The sequence below is a fragment of the Coregonus lavaretus genome, assembly GCF_964263955.1.
Source record: "Coregonus lavaretus genome assembly, chromosome: 2".
NCBI classification, from domain to species: domain Eukaryota; kingdom Metazoa; phylum Chordata; class Actinopteri; order Salmoniformes; family Salmonidae; genus Coregonus; species Coregonus lavaretus.
The window spans coordinates 26,746,997-26,771,349 of NC_139989.1; the positions used below are offsets into that span (position 1 = coordinate 26,746,997).

Consider the following 24,353-nt stretch of genomic DNA (forward strand, 5'->3'; position numbering starts at 1 on the left):
TATCAGCAAAATAGGGTTAGGGTTAGGGTATAGATTGGTATAGTTGGTGTTGATAATTTTCAGTTTATTGTCCCAGCTTTATTTGTTGTCTTAGAAGACTAAATAAACCTTTGCTCACCAGAATAATGTCATAAATTGATAGAATGAATGCTTCAATCTAGTTAACATCGGTAAAGTTTGTTTTCATCTCTGATTGGCGTGGCAAAGACGTTTAGGGACCAGGGAGAAAATGCAATAATTTCCAAATGATATCAATTTGACCGGTTTTAAAGAAATTAAAAGCTGTTAAAACGACCCAACATGTTTTTGATGAGATTTCAGTTCGGCTTGGAAGCATATTATTTGTGGTAGAAATACTACCAGCTTTTATGATGCTGATAAAGATAGCACCGCCACCTTTACAGATGGTCCCTAACCGCGCATTAATTCTCTCAAGATGCTGAAATAAATAAATAACATTTCTCCATTCCTGTAAAAAAAAATAAGGCGCTTACAGACTGGTGTGGTAAACAGCAATTGAACCGAGAGGAAATGTGCCTATCATGTGTAGAGACCAGCAGTCCGAGTTGTTGTCAGCTTGAATGTTGTCATTAATACATTTCAGAAAAAAAAATGCCATGTGTAAATATGTTTAACCATTTATTAAGCAACGAATAATGCAAGTCTTGGCGATATAGGCTCTGCTCCTTCAGGGTAGCTCACTGCCCAAGCAAAGCATCAATATAAAATAGCCTACTGACAGTGAGCGTGGTAAACTATACCAATCTCACAGATGAAATCATCACTCATCTCCTTGGCGTCTAATCTAATATAGTATTTGTAGGAACCAGAGGACCAACACCCCATGATCTTCAGTGTGGATGCAGGGACAGATAGAGAAGCCGTTCAAGCAGCGCCGATGCGAAATGAATGGGCGTATAGCTCAGGAGATAGCCCACGGCGTTGGCAGAGGAGACGGAGCCGTGATGAAAACCATTATCTCATCATTGGTTTGCCGCATCAGTGATGAATAATGGCTTGCCCCGCATGGCCAGTGGTCACCATTGCAGGTAGCATAACACGGAAGAGAGGACAGAAAGTAGTGTTAGTTTCAGAAATGACAACTATCAGTTCAAGAATGCTTTATTTTTGGCACCTGACTGATGTGGAAGAGTGGAAGTGGCAGGTAGCTTAGTGGTTAAGAGCGTTGTGCCAGGAACAGGGACGGCTTGTTCAATAGGGCGATATGGGCGACGCACTGCCAAACGGGAAAAGGAAGGGATTTTTTTTCTAATCAATTATTTAAAAAAAATATATATATATATATATATATTTTTTTTTTTTATAAATTTATAAAAAATTATATCACGGCAACAGCAGTTATCAGTGTTCACGTCTGATCTGACAGCCACTAAATGTCAAATCAGGCTAAAGTCGTGCTTCAAATGGCCCCGCCCGTTTTTTGGGCGATTTCAGTCAGGTTGAAAATCGCCCAGAAGTCTCTCATAGCCTGTCATGTAAAATCTATTTTTTTCACATTTCAAAGCTTTCAATACATTCTCTATGGGTGTCTGTGGGCTTGCACTTACGCGCTTTCGTCATACATAACGTAACCACGAATGAACGTAACTAAGAAAAGACCAGGTAGCAGCCTCAATCAATTCACTACTACTATCAAAATGGCTAGGCTTCAGTCCAACTCGATTGTGTCTTTGAAAGAAGTTCCTTTTTGTCGGCGAACAAATTAAGATAAATTGGCAACGAAACAATTAGGACCTCCCAGACCAAATTTAATAATTCAACAGGTTTCTACTAAAGGCGGAAAGTCCTACACCCGAGGATTTTCCAAAAATTGGTACGAACGAAAAAAGACATTGCGACTCACTCAACTGGATGACGAGGGATACATGCTAGCTGTCCGCCGCCACAACGATGAGGTTAGTGTTGATAATCACAAGTTTACTGGATGTGGATATGGTGTAATAAAGGCAGTTTATTCAGAGGTAAATATATCTGGAATCGCGTTCACGGACCCGTTCGTCAAACTCTTAGGGAGCTATACATTAAGCCCCATTACTTACCATATCAGATAAGAGAAATTGCTGCAGCTACATATATTTTACATCCTGGCCCTACATAGTTCACTATTTGCATCACTTACCAAAATATTACATGTGGTCATATATGCTTGGAAAGTGGAGATGCCATAGAACGTCAAAAAAGTAAACATTGCTGGAGACACATTGTCGTTTTGGAGAAGACATCGCGTTTGCTAGCGAAGAGATTTGTTGTGGCAAATGGACTTGGCCTGGGAATTGCCAGGAACCTCACGATAAGATATATGCATCAGCATTGCGAGTCTCATGATTCTATACGTATTGCGATTCGATACTGTGATTTTATTGCGCACCATATGTCTGTTGCAGAGGGATCAGAAAGCCATGAGAACGAGTTTTGATCAGTCATGGAAATAAAAGTGCTGAAAACTAATTGGCTCCCAATGTGAAAAGATTGAGAACAAGCTATGAAGGAACAATAATGGTGTTTTGGTGCAGGTACAGCCAACTAGCGCTAAAATATTGCGATATTGTCAATACAGTATATCGTAAAGTATCACTATGTAACTCGATTTCTTTCACCCCAATCCCTCAAATTAACGGTAAATAACTGAATTGTTTGCCCCACATTTAGCTAAGATGATTAGCTAGCCAGCTAAAATGTTTTATTTAGTTAGCAGTCGCATCTACAATAGTTTACTGTCAATAACATGTCTCCAAAAATGACGTGGTGTCTCCAATTGTGTTGACATTTTACAATTGCAATGCGCATCCATGAGTATCCACTTTCTGTAGCTCAGCTGGTAGAGCATGGTGCTTGTAACGCCAAGGTAGTGGGTTCGATCCCCGGGACCACCCATACACAAAAATGTATGCACGCATGATTGTAAGTCGCTTTGGATAAAAGCGTCTGCTAAATGGCATATTATTATTATTATTATTATTATTATCTGAAGAGAGCCCCGAAACATTGTGTGCAGACATTTTATGCAATAAATGAAGTAGGTTCAATCTAGTAGTTCTGATCTTCTGATTGGTCCTGATGAGTTGGGCGAGGTCACCTCCAGGCTACTGTCACTGTTGCATTGGCTCTGAGTCGGGTTCTCTGTCTTCAAATGTTCAGCCTAAGAGAGGGGATTTTTGTGTGTGTGTGTGTGTGTGTGTGTTTAACAGTGATGATGTGTGTGTGTGTGTGTGTGTGTGTGTTTAACAGTGATGATGTGTGTGTGTGTGTGTGTGTGTTTGTGTGTGTGTGTGTCCTCAGAGCAAGAACTCGTGAGTTGGAAGAACTGAGAGGCCTATGGCGTGGGTGTTGTCCTTGGCCACCTGCTGACAAGGCTGACAAGATAGGACCCTTTTGTCCATTGTTATTGGATAGGAACAGAACTTATAACCAGCTCCTGACCTAAATAGATCTTAGCACAACATTTTACTCAACATATCATATTCCATATTCACTATAACAAATATATTTACTACGACATTAGCAAGAACCGCCACATCCTCAGCCGGCTAATCCAGTGTGTGAAGTTTTGCGGAGTGTTTGAGTTAGCTTTGCGAGGCAAAGATGAAACTGAGGGCTCCACCAACCCTGGTAAGCCAACACTTTTGAGATCAGTCAATAAATGCTTCTGGTATTGACTTATATGCTGCCCCTGTCTTCATGTTGTTGCTGGACATATCTTTTTTTTAAATGTGTGTAGGTCACCTAAATCATCAGAAAAATTGCCCCTCCTGAGAATTTTTTCAGGAGCCGCCACTGGCCAGGAACCGAGCATTGTGCCAGTAACCGAAACGTCGCTAGTTCTAATCCCCGAGCCGACTAGGTGAAAAATCTGTCCATGTGCCCTTGAGCAAGGCACTTAACCCTAATTGCTCCTGTAAGTCGCTCTGGATAAGAGCGTCTGCTAAATGACTAAAATGTTTTAAAAAATGGAAGTGCATTCTCACCTTGTGCACCTGCGTGAGAGAAATGCGAGAAAATCCCTTTCAGTGAATCCATTCACACATTCTAAACACCAGTCACCTGTCTATCTTGTCTTCATCTGCTCACTCACTCTTCTTCTCATAACTGTCTACACCCAAGTCTGTTTGAAATACACGTCTCCTCTTCATGAATTTAGCCGTTTATGTGTTATAGTATAGGCTAAAGTTGACTGCTGCAGACGCATACCGAGCATGAGAAGTCTCGTGAGATTGTCAAAGTTTGTGCGTGCAGTTAAGCAAGCGACAACTCTCACTTTATATCATTTTTAGCATTTTAGTAATGGGTTGAGGGACCAGCAAAGTGCTACCAGAGCCCCTTGAAAATTGGTTGCGTGAGTTTCGTGAAGTCAGTAGTGGGCTACGGTCACAAAAGAAAAGAGTTTGATGATGAGCCACAGAAGTGTAAAGGGAAGCAGAAAGCCCTTTGGAGCATCAGAGTTAACCAGGCGCCTTCACACATTCAACAATCGATGGCCCAGGATGGGCAGCAGAGGCACAACAAAGTGGCTAAGTACAGGGCGAAGTTTGATCCCCGAGTCACAGCAAGGTAATTGTGGAAAACCGTTACAGTTGAAGATCAGTAGTATAATATAAATCAGTGCAAATTCATGTGTGCAGGTATGTGTAGATATAATTTGTTGCTGCTGATGTAGTTGTTATGGTTGATGATAAGGATCATGTTGATGATGATGATGATGATGATGATGATGATGATTCTACAATCTCTTTTCAATATATTATTTCCCATAGGCTTCCTAATTTCACAAGAATAGAATTGACTGTAGAAAATAACAGAATGGAATACCATTCTATTTCCCACACACGCCCATCTCTGATCCTTCCCTGCCCTTCCAGGTATGACATCAAGGCCCTGATAGGTCACGGTCGCTTCAGCCGGGTGGTGCGCGTCGAGCACCGTGCAACCCGCCAGCCCTTCACAATCAAGATGATGGAGGTGGAAGCCAGGAAGGGGCTCGAGGTGTGTGAATCGGAGCTGGGGGTACTGGGCAGGGTGAGCCACCCCAATGTGGTGCAGCTGGTGGAGGTGTTCCAGTCGCCTCAGAGGGTCTACGTGATGTTGGAACTGGCCACGGGCAGGGAGCTGTTTGACCGTGTCATTGCTAAGGGCCACTTCACTGAGCGTGATGCTACTCGTGCCCCGCAGATGACGCTTGCCGTAGTGGGGTATCTTCACTCTCTGGGCATCACACACAGAGACCTGAAACCTGAGAATCTGTTGTACTACCACCATGGAGCTGACTCACGCCTTCTGGTGACTGACTTAGGGCTGTCCAGCTTTGGGAACAGGGACCCTGGAGGGGGTGAGGGTGGAGGTGGAGACGGAGGGGGCAGTGGAGATGGTGGAAGTGTGGAAGTGGAGATGGCGAAGGCGGAGGCGGAGGTGGAGTTGGAGATAGTGAGGTTGGAGGAGGCAGTGGAAGGGGTGGAGGTCTGTGTGGAGGTTCGGGTGGTGAGGTAGGAAGTGTGGATGGTGAGGGTGGTGGTGATGGATTACATTTACATTTACATTTTAGTCATTTAGCAGACGCTCTTATCCAGAGCGACTTACAGGAGCAATTAGGGTTAAGTGCCTTGCTCAAGGGCACATTTACGTCATTTAGCAGACGCTCTTATCCAGAGCGACCCACAAATTGGTGCATTCACCCTATAGCCAGTGGGATAACCACTTTACACTTTTTTTTTTTTTTTTTTTTTTTTGGGGGGGGGGGGGGGGGGGTAGAAGGATTACTTTATCCTATCCCAGGTATTCCTTAAAGAGGTGGGGTTTCAAATGTCTCCGGAAGGTGGTGAGTGACTCCGCTGTCCTGGCGTCGTGAGGGAGCTTGTTCCACCATTGGGGTGCCAGAGCAGCGAACAGTTTTGACTGGGCTGAGCGGGAACTATGCTTCCGCAGAGGAAGGGGAGCCAGCAGGCCAGAGGTGGATGAACGCAATGCCCTCGTTTGGGTGTAGGGACTGATCAGAGCCCGAAGGTACGGAGGTGCCGTTCCCCTCACTGCTCCATAGGCAAGCACCATGGTCTTGTAACGGATGCGAGCTTCAACTGGAAGCCAGTGGAGTGTGCGGAGGAGGGGGGTGATGTGAGAGAACTTGGGAAGGTTGAACACCAGACGGGCTGCGGCATTCTGGGTGAGTTGTAGGGGTTTAATGGCACAGGCAGGGAGGCCAGCCAACAGCGAGTTGCAGTAATCCAGACGGGAGATGACAAGTGCCTGGATTAGGACCTGTGCCGCTTCCTGTGTAAGGCAGGGTCGTACTCTCCGAATGTTGTAGAGCATGAACCTGCAGGATCGGGTCACCGCCTTGATGTTAGCGGAGAACGACAGGGTGTTGTCCAGGGTCACGCCAAGGCTCTTCGCACTCTGGGAGGAGGACACAACGGAGTTGTCAACCGTGATGGCGAGATCATGGAACGGGCAGTCCTTCCCCGGGAGGAAGAGCAGCTCCGTCTTGCCAGGGTTCAGCTTGAGGTGGTGATCCGTCATCCATACTGACATGTCTGCCAGACATGCAGAGATGCGATTCGCCACCTGGTTATCAGAAGGGGGAAAGGAGAAGATTAGTTGTGTATCGTCAGCGTAGCAATGATAGGAGAGGCCATGTGAGGATATGACAGAGCCAAGTGACTTGGTGTATAGGGAGAATAGGAGAGGGCCTAGAACTGAGCCCTGGGGGACACCAGTGGTGAGAGCACGTGGTGCGGAGACAGCTTCTCGCCACGCCACTTGGTAGGAGCGACCGGTCAGGTAGGACGCAATCCAGGAGTGAGCCGCGCCGGAGATGCCCAGCTCGGAGAGGGTGGAGAGGAGGATCTGATGGTTCACAGTATCAAAGGCAGCAGACAGGTCTAGAAGGACAAGAGCAGAGGAGAGAGAGTTAGCTTTAGCAGTGCGGAGAGCCTCCGTGACACAGAGAAGAGCAGTCTCAGTTGAATGACCAGTCCTGAAACCTGACTGGTTTGGATCAAGAAGGTCATTCTGAGAGAGATAGCAAGAGAGTTGGCTAAAGACGGCACGCTCAATAGTTTTGGAAAGAAAAGAAAGAAGGGATACTGGTCTGTAGTTGTTGACATCAGTGGGATCGAGTGTTGGTTTTTTGAGAAGGGGTGCAACTCTCGCTCTCTTGAAGACGGAAGGGACATGGCCAGCGGTCAAGGATGAGTTGATCAGCGAGGTGAGGTAGGGGAGAAGGTCACCGGAGATGGTCTGGAGAAGAGAGGAGGGGATGGGGTCAAGCGGGCAGGTTGTTGGGCGGCCTGCAGTCACAAGTCGCAGGATTTTATCTGGAGAGAGAGGGGAGAAAGAAGTCAAAGCATAGGGTAGGGCAGTGTGAGTAGGACCAGCAGTGTCATTAGACTTAACAAACGAGGATCGGATGTCGTCAACCTTCTTTTCAAAGTGGTTGACGAAGTCATCCACAGAGAGAGAGGAGGGGGGGGGGGGGAGGATTCAGCAGGGAGGAAAATGTGGCAAAGAGCTTCCTAGGGTTAGAGGCAGATGCTTGGAATTTAGAGTGGTAGAAAGTGGCCTTAGCAGCAGAAACAGATGAAGAAAATGTAGAGAGGAGGGAGTGAAAAGATGCCAGGTCGGCAGGGAGTTTAGTTTTCTTCCATTTCCGCTCCGCTGCCCGGAGCTCTGTTCTGTGAGCTCGCAATGAGTCATCAAGCCACGGAGCTGGAGGGGAGGACCGAGCCGGCCGGGAGGATAGGGGACACAGAGAGTCAAAGGATGCAGAAAGGGAGGAGAGGAGGGTTGAGGAGGCAGAATCAGGAGATTGGAGGGAGAAGGATTGAGCAGAGGGAAGAGATGATAGGATGGAAGAGGAGAGAGTAGTGGGAGAGAGAGAGCGAAGGTTGCGGCGGCGCATTACCATCTGTGTAGGGGCAGAGTGAGTAGTGTTGGAGGAGAGCGAGAGAGAAAAGGAAACAAAGTAGTGGTCGGAGACATGGAGGGGAGTTGCAGTGAGATTAGTAGAAGAGCAGCATCTAGTAAAGATGAGGTCAAGCGTATTGCCTGCCTTGTGAGTAGGAGGGGACGGTGAGAGGGTGAGGTCAAAAGAGGAGAGGAGTGGAAAGAAGGAGGCAGAGAGAAATGAGTCAAATGTGGATGTAGGGAGGTTGAAATCCCCCAAAACTGTGAGGGGTGAGCCATCCTCAGGAAAGGAACTTATCAAGGCGTCAAGCTCATTGATGAACTCTCCAAGGGAACCTGGAGGGCGATAGATGACAAGGATATTAAGCTTAAATGGGCTAGTGACTGTGACAGCATGGAATTCAAATGAGGAGATAGACAGATGGGTTAGGGGAAAAATTGAGAATGACAACTTGGGAGAGATGAGGATTCCTGTGCCACCACCCCTCTGACCAGATGCTCTCGGGGTATGCGAGAACACATGGTCAGACGAGGAGAGAGCAGTAGGAGTAGCAGTGTTTTCAGTGGTAATCCATGTTTCCGTCAGCGCCAGGAAGTCGAGGGACTGGAGGTTAGCATAGGCTGGGATGAAGTCAGCTTTGTTGGCAGCAGAACGGCAGTTCCAGAGGCTGCCTGAGACCTGGAACTCCAGGTGTGGGGTGCGTGCAGGGACCACCAGGTTAGAGAGGCAGCAGCCACGCGGTGTGAGGCGTTTGTGTAGCCTGTGCAGAGAGGAGAGAACAGGGATAGGCAGAGGTATAGTTGACAGGCTGTAGCAAATGGCTACAATAATGCAGAGGAGATCGGAATGAAATGAACTAAACATCTGGGAGAGGAGAGAGCAGGGCCTCCCTCACCAAAACTTCCACCTCAGAAACTATAATTGTTTCACTGAACCACCCGAACAAAAACTCTCCCAACTTCCACCTTTAGAAATCAGAATTGTTGTGAACCACAGCGGTTCAATGTTTCAAGGAATAGACTCAACCCACTTTATTCAGCTAGCTAACTATGACACCATAGCTAACTAGCATGCTAGCATCCAATAACACACAGTTTAGCACCAACACTTGGTCACAACAAACCACCAATAGTGTGTTAACACACTAAACAGATAATTCGGGTCCGTGTCTAGTTCCTTTCATAACGCAGCAATAATTAAACGTTGGCTAGCTAGCACAAATATATTGTATTTAGCTGCCACAGTACAGCACACAATGGCTACTGTGTTGACTCTGTTCGAAAAACGGCTAGCTAGCTAGCTTCGTGCTACATCCGGCACCGCCGAAAACAATGCTAACCTACAATAACTACCCACAACAGCCCACGATGCCTAACTATGACACCATAGCTAACTAGCATGCTAGCATCCAATAACACACAGTTTAGCACCAATACTTGGTTACAACAAACTACCAATAGTGTGTTAACACACTAAACAGATAATTCGTGTCCGTGTCTAGTTCCTTTCATAACGCAGCAATAATTAAACGTTGGCTAGCTAGCACAAGTATATTGTATTTAGCTACTACAGTACAGTTAGCTGGTCGTGTTGGCTAGCTAGCAATGGCTACTGTGTTGACTTTGTTTGAAAAACGGCTAGCTAGCTAGCTTCGTGCTACACCCAGCACCGCCGAAAACAATGCTAACCTACAATAACTACCCACAACAGCCCACGATGCCTAACTATGACGCCATAGCTAACTAGCATGCAAGCATCCAATAACACACAGTTTAGCACCAATACTTGGTTACAACAAACTACCAATAGTGTGTTAACACACTAAACAGATAATTCGTGTCCGTGTCTAGTTCCTTTCATAACGCAGCAAAAATTAAACGTTGGCTAGCTAGCACAAATATCGGATGGAAAGGGCAGTAGAAGGGATGGAGGGGGGTGGTGGAAGCAATGGAAGGGATCTAAGAGGGGATGGAGGAGGTGGCGGTAGAAGAGACTGGTCAATGAGGACCACGTGTGGGACCCCAGCGTACATGGCCCCAGAGGTGGTCCTGAGGAGTCCCTACTCCTGCCAGGTGGACATATTGGCCCTGAGGGTCATTGCTTACATCCTACTCAGTGGCTCCATGCCCTTCGAAAATGACAGCAGGCCTAGACTCAGTGGGAGGTACAGCTTCCATGGAGAGGTGAGTTGTTATTGAGTTCCATCATGCATTTCCTAAATGGGCAAAAGTGGTATTCTAACAACAACAAAACAGGGCAGGAAGAAGATGGCTGCCGTTTTACAGCCCTCTAACCAATTGTACTATTATGTGTGTTTTTCCGCGTTATTTGTAATTTATTTTGTACATAATGTTTATGCCATCGTCTCTTATAACCAAAGAGAGCTTCTGGATATCAGGACAGCGATTACTCACCTCGCGTTGGACGAACACTTTTTCTTCAACGAGGCGTTCGCGAAGGATATTCTACAGACTCCAGACAAGGCCCAGATCCCCGTCATTCGCGTGAGGAAGAGACGGAGATACCGTGGACGTAGGTCGGGGTGCCTTGTAAAGATCCGACGGCGAACGAGTAAACTGCCTCTCCCATCAATCCTATTAGCCAACGTTCAAGCTTTGGATAATAAAATGGACGATTTAAGATTACGGTTATCCTACCAACGGGACATTAAAAACTGTAATATCTTATGTTTCACGGAGTCGTGGCTGAATGACAACAATGACAACATTCAGCTAGCAGGCTATACGCTACATCGGCAGGACAGAACGGCAGACTCGGGTAAGACGAGGGGTGGCGGTCTCTGTATTTTTGTAAACAACAGCTGGTGCACAAAATCAAATACTAAGGAAGTCTCAAGGTTTTGCTCGCCTGAGGTAGAGTATCTTATGATAAGCTGTAGACCACACTATTTACCAAGAGAGTTTTCATCTATACTTTTCATAGCTGTCTATTTACCACCACAAACCAATGCTGGCATTAAGATTGCACTGAATGAGTTGTACAAGGCCATTAATCAACAGGAAAACGCTCATCCAGATGCAGCGCTCCTAGTAGCAGGGGACTTTAATGCAGGGAAACTTAAATCCGTTCTACCTCATTTCTACCAGCATGTTAAATGTGCAACCAGAGGGGAAAAAACTCTAGACCACCTTTACTCCACACACAGAGACGCATACAAAGCTCTCCCTCGCCCTCCATTTGGCAAATCTGACCATAACTCTATCCTCCTGATTCCTGCTTATAAGCAAAAACTGAAGCAGGAAGCACCAGTGACTCGGCTAATAAAAAAGTGGTCAGATGACGCAGATGCTAAGCTACAGGACTGTTTTGCTAGCACAGACTGGAACATGTTCAGGGATTCTTCAGACAGCATTGAGGAGTACACCACATCAGTCACTGGCTTCATCAATAAGTGCATCGATGATGTCGTCCCCACAGTGACCGTACGTACATACCCCAACCAGAAGCCATGGATTACAGGAAACATCCGCACTGAGCTAAAGGGTAGAGCTGCCGCTTTCAAGGAACGGGACTCTAACCCGGACGCTTATAAGAAATCCCGCTATGACCTCCGACGAACCATCAAACAGGCAAAGAGTCAATACAGGTCTAAGATTGAATCATACTACACTGGCTCTGACGCTCGTCGGATGTGGCAGGGCTTGAAAACTATTACAGACTACAAAGGGAAGCACAGCCGCGAGCTGCCCAGTGACACAAGCCTACCAGACGAGCTAAACCACTTCTATGCTCGCTTCGAGGCAAGCAACACTGAAGCATGCATGAGAGCACCAGCTGTTCCGGACGACTATGTGATCACGCTCTCTCCGTAGCCGATGTGAGTAAGACTTTTAAGCAGGTCAACATTCACAAGGCCGCAGGGCCAGACGGATTACCAGGACGTGTACTCCGAGCATGTGCTGACCAACTGGCAAGTGTCTTCACTGACATTTTCAACATGTCCCTGACTGAGTCTGTAATACCAACATGTTTCAAGCAGACCACCATAGTCCCCGTGCCCAAGAACTCTAAGATAACCTGCCTAAATGACTACCGACCCGTGGCACTGACGTCTGTAGCCATGAAGTGCTTTGAAAGACTGGTCATGGCTCACATCAACAGCATAATCCCAGAAACCCTAGACCCACTCCAATTTGCATACCGCCCCAACAGATCCACAGATGATGCAATCTCTATCGCACTCCACACTGCCCTTTCCCACCTGGACAAGAGGAACACCTACGTGAGAATGCTATTCATTGACTACAGCTCAGCATTCAACACCATAGTGCCCTCAAAGCTCATCACTAAGCTAAGGATCCTGGGACTAAACACCTCCCTCTGCAACTGGATCCTGGACTTCCTGACGGGCCGCCCCCAGGTGGTAAGGGTAGGTAACAACACATCTGCCACACTGATCCTCAACACGGGGGCCCCTCAGGGGTGCGTGCTCAGTCCCCTCCTGTACTCTCTGTTCACCCATGACTGCATGGCCAGGCACGACTCCAACACCATCATTAAGTTTGCCGACGACACAACAGTGGTAGGCCTGATCACCGACAACGATGAGACAGCCTATAGGGAGGAGGTCAGAGATCTGGCCGTGTGGTGCCAGGACAACAACCTCTCCCTCAACGTGACCAAGACAAAGGAGATGATTGTGGACTACAGGAAAAAAAAGAGGACTGAGCACGCCCCCATTCTCATCGACGGGGCTGTAGTGGAACAGGTTGAGAGCTTCAAGTTCCTTGGTGTCCACATCACCAACGAACTATCATGGTCCAAACACACCAAGACAGTCGTGAAGAGGGCACGACAAAGCCTATTCCCCCTCAGGAGACTAAAAAGATTTGGCATGGGTCCTCAGATCCTCAAAAAATTCTACAGCTGCACCATCGAGAGCATCCTGACTGGTTGCATCACCGCCTGGTATGGCAACTGCTTGGCCTCTGACCGCAAGGCACTACAGAGGGTAGTGCGTACGGCCCAGTACATCACTGGGGCAAAGCTCCCTGCCATCCAGGACCTCTATACCAGGCGGTGTCAGAGGAAGGCCCTCAAAATTGTCAAAGACTCCAGTCACCCTAGTCATAGACTGTTCTCTCTGCTACCGCACGGCAAGCGGTACCGGAGTGCCAAGTCTAGGTCCAAAAGACTTCTCAACAGCTTCTACCCCCAAGCCATAAGACTCCTGAACAGCTAATCATGGCTACCCGGACTATTTGCACTGCCCCCCCACCCCATCCTTTTTACGCTGCTGCTCCTCTGTTAAGTATTTATGCATAGTCACTTTAACTCTACCCACATGTACATATTGCCTCAACTGCCTCAACTGGCCGGTGCCCCCGCACGTTTACTATGCAACGGTACCCCCCTGTATATATAGCCTCCCTACTGTCACTTTATTCTATTGTATATATAGCCTCCCTACTGTCACTTTATTTTTTACTTCTGCTCTTTTTTTTCTCAACACTTTTTTGTTGTTGTTTTATTCTTACTTTTTTGTTTAAAATAAATGCACTGTTGGTTAAGGGCTGTAAGTAAGCATTTCACTGTAATGTCTGCACCTGTTGTATTCGGCGCATGTGACCAATAAAATTTGATTTGATTTGATTTGATTTGAATATAACCACTTTCAAATTCATAGACAGAGCTACGGATGCAAAGACTGACCATCCATGAGATCAAAATCCCAGATTGCCCCTTTAAATGTTGTTTTCCTTTGAATGCTCTATTGGTTTGGTTGTTTGGTTGTCTGGATGTGTAGGCCCACTGTGCACAGCAGGCCAGGGTCTGAGTGAAGTCCTTCCACATCCACTGCCTGCCACGCAAAAACATTCTTTCTTTCACTCAGATTTCAATCACTGTCTTTCATTCGTTGTCTTTCACTGTCACACACTGTCTTTTTTAGGGCGGCAGGTAGCCCAGTGGTTAGAGCATTGGGCCAGTAACCGAAAGGTCGCTGTTTCGAATACCCAAACCAACAAGGTGAATAATCTGTCGATGTGCCCTTGAGCAAGGCACTTAACCCTAATTTGCTCCAGGGGCGCCGTATTACTATGGCTGACCCTGTAAAACAACACATTTCACTGCACCTATCTGGTGTATGTGACAATAAAGCATTTATTTCACTCATGCAGAAGACACACACACATGATATCCTCATCATTATTTCACCACAGTCTCTCAGTTCTAATAGTATAACAGTCTGAATCACTGAACTGAACGTCTGACTGAATGTCTCAGAACATCATATTAAGTTTTTCTCCATTGATCCCCTTCAGCGCATCAGCACGGTGACACACTTGAACAGATACGTATGTTTGTTGTGGTGTCTCCACTTTCCATTTGATTTAGTTCTTTGAAAATGCTTAGAGGGGAAATAAGGCCTTTCTTGTTGTTTATCTCCTCTCCACTCTGCTCCATGCTGAACGGAACTGGATATTTTTAACAGACTGTTCTGTTCTGTGGAGCCCACGCACACACACATAAACACACACACACAAGCTCAGTCTCTGTGGTGGTGGTGTGTGTGTGGGGAGGTTTGGGTCTGTTCTTTCACGCTGATTACACCCCAGTCTGGGATTATTCAATAGGCTTTAAAGCATGGCCCCATTCTGTTCTATGCAGCGGCGTGACATTTTAGTCTGGCATATAAGAGCCACCCTTACATTGGCCTTGCTCTATTATCCCAATGTGTGCTGCTGCTACACTGACCAGACAGACCACCAAAGGAACAATAGCTGTCTGGCTGCTACCATGCTGGGTGGGATTTCTATAAGACTTATTTCAGAATATTTCTCAGATAAATGGGGAAATGTTATGTTTGTTGCAATAAGCAGCTGTAGAATAGCCTGGTCCCAGATCTGTTTGTGCTCTTGCCAACCCCATTGCTCATTGTCAAGCCAATTCTATAGGAGTTGGCAAGAGAGCAAAGATAGACTGGCACCCAGGCTAGCTGTAGCAGCCTACCTTATACATCCCTTTGTCACATAAATACATTTTCACCCCAGACGCTTTATCTGGACATGGTTCTCCAGGAGTTCCACCAGCCGAAAAAGCTAAGTAGTAAAATTTACGCGATGCCATCAAATTGCAGGCGCTGGAGTCATAATATGCAGGAGAACTGTCGCCTTATGGTGAGGATAGCCGACTTGCAAGCCCAGCTTCAGACGCAATCATTAGGCAAGGGCAATTTAAGTGTAGGAAAGGATGAAACAGCGTCTGTGCCACCAGTAAGTACAGATAGTAGTGTAAATCGCCCCCGCACAGTCCCCGCAGCCGGACAATATTCTAAAGGCTTCTGGAAAGAAATGCCGTCGGCATGCTCAACCAGTGTCGCTCATTCAGCCTACAGAAACGTTCAACCGGTTCTCCCAATTAAGCAACGAGTCAGAGGCCAACCCTCCTCTGGTCTCTCCTCCACTCGTTACGGGAGTCGCCCAAGCCCTCACCATTAGCTCTGAAAAATAGAAAACCCTTGGCAACTCCATTACCCACAATATTATACTTAAAAATAATCATCCATTGTTTACCAGGGGGCAGGGCTACTGACGTAAAGGCTAATCTGAGGATGGTGCTGGCTGAGACTAAAACTGGCGAGTGTAGATGGTATAGGGATATTGTTATCCACGTCGGCACCAACAATGTTAGGATGAAACAGTCAGAGGTCATCAAGTGCAATATAACTTCAGCGTGTAACTTAGCTAGAAAGATGTGTTGGCATCGAGTAATTGTATCTGGTCCTCTCCCAGTTAGGGGGAGTGATGAGCTCTACAATTCCCCAAAATGTTTTGATACTGTTGCAAAGCTAACTAAAAAGCAGCATTCCTCAAGAGAGGATGGCTTTCATTTCAGCAGTGATGAATTCATTAACTTCTTCGGCGAAAAGATCTTGATCATTAGAAAGCAAATTACGGATTCCTCTTTGAATCTGCGTATTTCTCCAAAGCTCAGTTGTCCTGAGTCTGCACAGAACTGCCAGGACGTAGGATCAATGGAGACACTCAAGTTTTTAAATCCTGTATCTCTTGACACATTCACAAAAATAGTCATGGTCTCTAAACCTTCCAGCTGCATGGACCCTATTCCAACTAAACTAATGAAAGAGCTACTTCCGGTGCTTGGCCCTCCTATGTTGAACATAATAAACGTCTCCCCGTCCTCCGGATGTGTACCAAACTCAACTAAAAGTGGCAGCAATAAAGCCTCTCTTGAAAAAGCAAACCTTGACCTGGAAAATGTAAAAAAAACAATCAGCCTATATCGAATCTCCCATTCCTCTCAAAAATTTTACAAAAACAAAAGAAGTCTGGTTTTAGACCCCATCATAGTACTGAGACTGCACTCGTGAAGGTGGTAAATGACCTTTTAATGGCGTCAGACCAAGGCTCTGCATCTGTCCTCGTGCTCCTAGACCTTAGTGCCGCTTTTGACACCATCGATCACCACATTCTTTTGGAGAGATTGGAAACCCTAATTAATCTACACGGACAAGTTCTTGCCTGGTTGAAATCTTATCTGTTGGAAAGATATCAGTTAGTCTCTGTGGATGGTTTGTCCTCTGACAAATCAATTGTAAGTTTCGGTGTTCCTCAAGGTTCCGTTTTAGGACCACTATTGTTTTCACTATATAGTCTACCTCTTGGTGATGTCATTCGGAAACACAATGTCAACGTTCGCTGCTATGCAGATGACACACAGCTGTACATTTCGATGAAACATGGTGAAGCCCCAATATTGCCTACTCTGGAAGCCTGTGTTTCAGATATAAGGAAGTGGTTGGCTGAAAATGTTTTACTTTTAAACTCGGACAAAACAGAGAGGCTAGTTCTAGGTCCCAAGAAACAAAGAGAGCTGCTGTTTGATCTGATAATTAATCTTGATGGTCGTCTCAAATAAAACTGCGAAGGACCTCGGCGTTACTCTGGACCCTGATCTCTCTTTTGACGAACATATCAAGAATATTTCAAGGGCAGCTTTTTTCCATCTTCGTAACATTGCAAAAATCAGAAAGTTTTTGTCCAGAAATTATGCAGAAAAGCTAATCCATGCTTTTGTCACTTCCAGATTAGACTACTGCAATGCTCTACTCCCCGGCTACCCGGATAAAGCACTAAATAAACTTGAGATAGTGCTAAACACGGCTGCTAGAATCTTGACTAGAACCCAAATATTCAATCATATTACTCCAGTGCTAGCCTTTCCACACTGGCTTCCTGTTAAGGCTAGGGGTGATTTCAAGGCTTTACTGATAACCTAAAAAGCATTACATGGGCTTGCTCCTACCTATCTCTCCGATTTGGTCCTGCCGTACATACCTACACGTACGCTACGGTCACGAGACGCAGGCCTCCTTATTGTCCCTAGAATTTCTAAGCAAACAGCTGGAGGCAGGGCTTTCTCTTATAGAGCTCCATTTTTATGGAATGGTCTGCCTATCCATGTGAGAGACGCAGACTCGGTCTCGACCTTTAAGTCTTTACTGAAGACTCATCTCTTCAGTAGGTCCTATGATTGAGTGTAGTCTGGCCCAGGGGTGCGAAGGTGAACGGCAAGGCAAATGAATTTAAGTATGCTTCCTCTAATTCTCTCTCTCTCTCTCCCTCCCGGAGGACCAGAGCCCTAGGACCGTGCCTCAGGACTACCTGGCCTGATGACTCCTGGCTGTCCCCAGTCCACCTGGTCGTGCTGCTGCTCCAGTTTCAACTGTTCTGCCTGCGGCTATGAAACCCTGACCTGTTCACCGGACGTGCTAACTTGTCCCGGACGTGCTGTTTTCGACTCTCCCTCTCTCTCTCTCTCCCTCTCTCTCTCTCTCTCTCTCTCTCCCTCTCTCTCTCTCTCTCTCTCACCCCCTCTCTCTCTCTCTCTCTCTCTCTCCCTCTCTCTCTCTCTCTCTCTCTCTCTCTCTCCTCTCTCTCTCTCTCTCTCTCTCTCTCTCTCTACCGCACCTGCTGTCTCGACCTCTGAATGCTCGGCTATGAAAATCCAACTGACATTTACTCCTGAGGTACTGACCTGTTGCACCCTCTACAACCACTATGATTATTATTTGACCCTGCTGGTCATCTATGAACGTTTGAAGAACAATCTGGCCTTAATGGCCGTGTACTCTTATAACCTCCACCCGGCACAGCCAGAAGAGGATTGGCCACCCCTCAGAGCCTGATTCCTCTCTAGGTTTTTTCCTAGGTTCCTGCCTTTCTAGGGAATTTTTCCTAACCACTGTGCTTCTACATCTGCATTGCTTGCTGTTTGGGGTTTTAGGCTGGGTTTCTGTGTAAGCACTTTGGGACATCATCTGATGTAAAAAGGGCTTTATAAATAAATGTGATTAATAATAATAAATAATATAATATGCCATTTAGCAGACGCTTTTATCCAAAGCGACTTACAGTCATGTGTGCATACATTTTTACGTATGGGTGGTCCCGGGTATCGAACCCACTACCCTGGCGTTACAAGCGCCATGCTCTACCAATTGAGCTACAGAGATGAAGTCATCATATATGTCTAAATATCGATGCAGAGCTTTGTTATTGATGGATTAGTCGTCAATCACATGTTGACAGGCGTGAGGTTGACACCTGTACACTGTAGTGTTCCACCAGACTGTCTGTCTCTCGCTCTCTCATACCACCCACACACACGTCCATGAACACACACACATTCACACACACACACATATCCACACGCACACACATGCACTCACACACACTCACACACACCCATACCCACACATACACATATTCCGTTTATGTTGATTAGCTATTAAGATGACAGCTATATTAAGCTATATAATGGACGTATGCATCACATTAAGTATAAAGGTCTGTCATCTCTAGAGTCCTACCTAGACTCAGAAAAAAAGGTTTAGAATAGTACTGAAAGGGGTACAAACGCTTGCCACTGTAGTTATAGGTATATCATTGTACTCTTGCAATTTGTACCTTAAAGCTAGAATCTTTAGTCCCTACATACATTTTTGGACTTATAAATTAATGATAACCATTGATTCTTCAAGAATATAACTTATAAATGCCTCCTGAGCTTAGTTCAACTGGCGTACCCAATCAGAACCCAAAATATAAGCTTGTTTTACTCCAATGTTTGTAAACAATGTAAATGTAAACAAACACTGTATAGCCTCAAACCATGGTTAAAACTATAGTTTTGATATCATGGATGGTCGGTCTTTGCATTCATAGCTCTGTCTATGAATTTGAGAGTGGTTACATTTATCCAGGCCCATCTCTCGGCTTATAACCAAGAAAAGTGGGTGTCCGCTTTGTTATTGTTTCAATTAAGGACTCTAACTTTAAAAGAACCAATAGTGCACCCTTAGGGGACGAGATAGTTCCTTTGTTACATGTAGTCCACAGGTACAAAAGTGCACCTTTGGTAAAGGTACAAATGTGCCTTTTTAGTGTAAGTCGCAAAGAAAACGGGAGCTGCTGCCACTATTCCAACACCATTTCGACTTCAACATTTCAACATCATCAAATCACCTATGCTTAGTCTAATACAGTGACAACTAAAAGAAACCAAAAACAATTTAGTACAATCAACGTCAGCTAAATATGATGTGGCTGTCCATGGTTCTGTGTGCATGTGTGTGTGCGTGCGCGTTCGTGCAAGTAGAAAAAACATTTTGACTTACCCTACTTGTAGAGAAACGCCAATGCCATCCTCCTCTCTTTCATGTTGACGAAACGGTCTATCACTCTGTCTTACAGTACACGCTTTTATTTTTTGTTGTCCTAGGCTACCTGGCTAAAATGCTTGCTCGCTAGCCTAACTTTCATTCATGGCCAACATTAGCTAGTTAACATTTGCCTTCTACATATAGCTACATATTGAACTTCCATCCTCTCAGCCAGGGGCACAATGTATGAATTAATGGTTGGATCAGAATCGCCGTTATAATCAATGGCCAGTACGGAGAATTAAGTAAAACCACAAGTCCAAATCTCCATCCATGGCTAATTTAGGAAAGGGCCAATTATAGCTAGCCAGCTAGCTAGCGAGCATTTGATAGGAGTGATGCCAAATCCAAACTGGCTTCCCTTGACAATTTTTTTTGTTGTGTCAGGACGATTCACAGTTGAGCTCACTCAGTTTAGCTCAATGTTGATTGGCTATTATTTTATACTTTTTATCAAGGGAGGCCAGATGCTCGCTGGCTTCCCTTGCGTTCAATGCTAAGGGCAGCAACAATGTCATACTCTTTTGGACCAGACAGCATCAGATAGATGGCCTACGCATACAGAAACAGAGGGGCGCTGTTTAGCTCACTCAGATGCTTTCTCCGGTGAGATACTGTACATTCAGCCTCTTGCGATTTGAAGGACAATTATGAAACACAGAGAGACGAAAGATAAATTATTTTATTTCTTTTTTTCTTGGGGAAGTTTTTGGGGAAGCCTGGCTTCCCTTGGCATCCATGAATACACTGCCACAGTGACAAAGCCATTTGTGGCAAAAATGGACTGCAACTCTAAAACGTTTTTGGGGTGTTGTTTTAACACTGTAGGGTATAAAAACGTATTTGCATATATCCCAGGGTGTCTTCACCAAGCGAGTGTCAAAGTGAATATTTTATCATCGACATTAAACTCTTTATGACATTTTACATTACATTTACATTTTACATTTTAGTCATTTAGCAGACGCTCTTATCCAGAGCGACTTACAGTTAGTGAATTTACATTTACATTTTACATTTTAGTCATTTAGCAGACGCTCTTAACCAGAGCGACTTACAGGAGCAATTAGGGTTAAGTGCCTTGCTCAAGGGCACATTAACGTCATTTAGCAGACGCTCTTAGCCAGAGCGACTCACAAATTGGTGCGTTCACCCTATAGCCAGTGGGATAACCACTTTACAATTTGGGGGGGGGGGGGGGGGGGGTTAGAAGGAATACTTTATCCTATCCCAGGTATTCCTTAAAGAGGTGGGGTTTCAAATGTCTCCGGAAGGTGGTGAGTGACTCCGCTGTCCTGGCGTCGTGAGGGAGCTTGTTCCACCATTGGGGTGCCAGAGCAGCGAACAGTTTTGACTGGGCTGAGCGGGAGCTATGCTTCCGCAGAGGAAGGGGAGCCAGCATGAATACATATATATATTTTTTTATACTGGCCCCCCGTGGGAAACGAACCCACAACCCTGCCGTTGCAAACGCCATGCTCTATCAACTACTCTATCAACTACATCCCTGCCGGCCATTCCCTCCCCTACCCTGGACGACGCTGGGCCAATTGTGCACCGCCCATGAGTCTCCCAGTCGCGGCCGGCTGCGACAGAGCCTGGATTCGAACCAGGATCTCTAGTGGCACAGTTAGCACTGCGATGCAGTGCCTTAGACCACTGCGCCACTCAGGAGAGATAATACATTACATTACATATATCATAAGGCCATACTTTGACAGCCTTGTTTTACCCCATCACAGTGATCTGAAACTCCTGGTTTGCAGTAGCCTGATGACGCACACTAAATTATTCCACTGCTCTGTACATACTTTAGTCTGTGACTGCCATCATTTAAGTAATTTGTGGTGATGAGGGGCACGACAGGTGTTGCACAAAACGAAGTCATCAGCGATTGGATCGTCTCTAACCAATCAGAGTATCAAAGCCAACTACCGCTTTACCCACGTATGTTCTAGCTCTGGCCCCACCCATCGGTTTCTGGACCAATCAGATGGCCCCGAATATGTTCGCATTCGGTAAAGGGTCGGTGAGGTACTCAGATCCAGCTGTCGACGTGGCGTAGCGTTTGTCTGAAGCAAAGAGTATGGGTAGCCAGGCAAGGTTTGTAGGCCAGATCGGGCAAGTCACATTATGCTGGCTTGCAAAGTGATATGTAAATCCTATTGGAATCCAGCCAGAGTTAGGATATCCAAAAATGAACTTTTAACCCAATGAGTCCAACCGCGATGCCGGCGCGATTTGGACTTCTAAAAGTGGGTTTTCACCAACAACGAATTTGGCAGAAGAAAGGAGGGCACGCAGAGAAATGTGTGGGCGATTGTGGGAAGGTGAGAACCCTACTAGTGGAGCAGTAGAAAAGGTTGAGCTCTGCTCTACTTTATGCACATTTCAAGTGAATTGAAGCGTTGGAGAAGAGGAGCGCGCTGCCTCTGCTCAAAACCCTACATAACCATTGCTTAATATGAGCCGGATCCTGCCTCTCAATTTTGGACTGTTTCATTCTGGAAACCCATATGCCAAGAGCCGGTACCTCTCGTGGCATGAACAACAATTATTATCACTGTTTGCAATGTAAAAATTATAATAAAATCAATCAGAGTTAATTCAAGTTGCCTCCTCTGTAATTCTCCTGCCCCCTAAAAAAACATAATGTGAAAACATGCCTGACATTCTAAGAATGAATCTGTGTTGGGGCGGCCCGGGTTTATGGTTTGCGCAACATTGTAGCCTATAGACCAACGCGTGGCCATTGCTGTGGTGAGAGAGAGAAGCGCACCTGTATCTCTCACAGAACTAGAATGAGATTCACTTTCTATGATCTCTCTCCCTCTTTCTGCTCTAATATACATGAGCCTGCAACTCTCATCTCTCCAGCGTTGCACTTCATCATTTATTTCCTTATAGAATAGCCGCAGGAAGGGTGCCGGAGGTGCCGTAGCACCCCTGATGAATTTAAATGCATTTGCCAAAGTTATAGAATTACTGCTGTCTGTTCAGAAATGAATGAAATAATTCTGAATACTACACCAGGAGTAGGCCTATAATTTAGCCACAGAGGATCAGTAGCTTATTTTTAAAGCTGTGAATTGTGTGTAGCCCAATCACAAGGAATGCCTACAGTCAGGAACGTGCAGCAAATCTGTCAGTGAACAGCATGCAGACAAAACAGCAATATTTGAAATACAATGGCGGGAAAACACAGGTTGGAAAGCAAATGGATTCTGCTGAAAAGAGAAGGCTAATCTGTCTGTAGGCTACCAAATATGTTATCAACTTCAAATAGGCCTATTGAGCGAAGAGCATTGTTTTAAGTAAAACAATAGAGAGATAGGCTTTTGGCACAAGCACATCAGCCATCGTCAGCTGCGCATCATGGAGCATGGTTACATGCACAAAATAATGCGATTATTGTGGGTAGTCAGGTTAATATAATAGTTTGTTTAAACTTTGCATGCTTTGCAAGAAGAACAATTTCACTAATAATCCTGTTTACATGAAATTAGGCTACTGATGGAACTTTTGATAAATGCAGAAAATCGCCAATCAAAATACCACAGTGACCATGTTATTTTTGCAAATAGTTTTTGATTCTGAGTTCAGACATTGTAACGTTTGTATATGAAAACTAGGTAACACTTTAATTGACACCTAGCGTCATAACACGTTATGACACGGTCATAACCATGTCATAATATGTCATAACAACTGACAGAACTTGTCATAACCTGTCATAATATGGTCATAATGTGGGGGAAAAAAGTATTTAGTCAGCCACCAATTGTGCAGGTTCTCCCACTTAAAAAGATGAGAGAGGCCTGTAATTTTCATCATAGGTACACGTCAACTATGACAGACAAATTGAGGAAAAAAATTCCAGAAAATCACATTGTAGGATTTTTTATGAATTTATTTGCAAATGATGGTGGAAAATAAGTTTTGGTCACCTACAAACAAGCAAGATTTCTGGCTCTCACAGACCTGTAACTTCTTCTTTAAGAGGCTCCTCTGTCCTCCACTCGTTACCTGTATTAATGGCACCTGTTTGAACTTGTTATCAGTATAAAAGACACCTGTCCACAACCTCAAACAGTCACACTCCAAACTCCACTATGGCCAAGACCAAAGAGCTGTCAAAGGACACCAGAAACAAAATTGTAGACCTGCACCAGGCTGGGAAGACTGAATCTGCAATAGGTAAGCAGCTTGGTTTGAAGAAATCAACTGTGGGAGCAATTATTAGGAAATGGAAGACATACAAGACCACTGATAATCTCCCTCGATCTGGGGCTCCACGCAAGATCTCACCCCGTGGGGTCAAAATGATCACAAGAACGGTGAGCAAAAATCCCAGAACCACACGGGGGGACCTAGTGAATGACCTGCAGAGAGCTGGGACCAAAGTAACAAAGCCTACCATCAGTAACACACTACGCCGCAAGGGACTCAAATCCTGCAGTGCCAGACGTGTCCCACTGCTTAAGCCAGTACATGTCCAGGCCCGTCTGAAGTTTGCTAGACTGCATTTGGATGATCCAGAAGAGGATTGGGAGAATGTCATATGGTCAGATGAAATCAAAATATAACTTTTTGGTAAAAACTCAACTCGTCGTGTTTGGAGGACAAAGAATGCTGAGTTGCATCCAAAGAACCCCATACCTACTGTGAAGCATGGGGGTGGAAACATCATGCTTTGGGGCTGTTTTTCTGCAAAGGGACCAGGACAACTGA

At 45.5% G+C, this 24,353-nt stretch overlaps 1 pseudogene across 1 annotated transcript in view; it reads left to right on the plus strand.

Annotated features, from left to right (window-relative positions):
- LOC311138626 (serine/threonine-protein kinase H1-like) overlaps window positions 1-24,353 on the plus strand; it is a 67,066-nt pseudogene that overhangs the window by 22,338 nt on the left and 20,375 nt on the right. The window contains exons 2-5 of the transcript in view: window positions 4,320-4,569; window positions 4,878-5,374; window positions 5,425-5,520; window positions 9,836-10,098. The product of the transcript in view is annotated as a serine/threonine-protein kinase H1-like (transcript). The remainder of the gene's footprint in view (window positions 1-4,319; window positions 4,570-4,877; window positions 5,375-5,424; window positions 5,521-9,835; window positions 10,099-24,353) is intronic.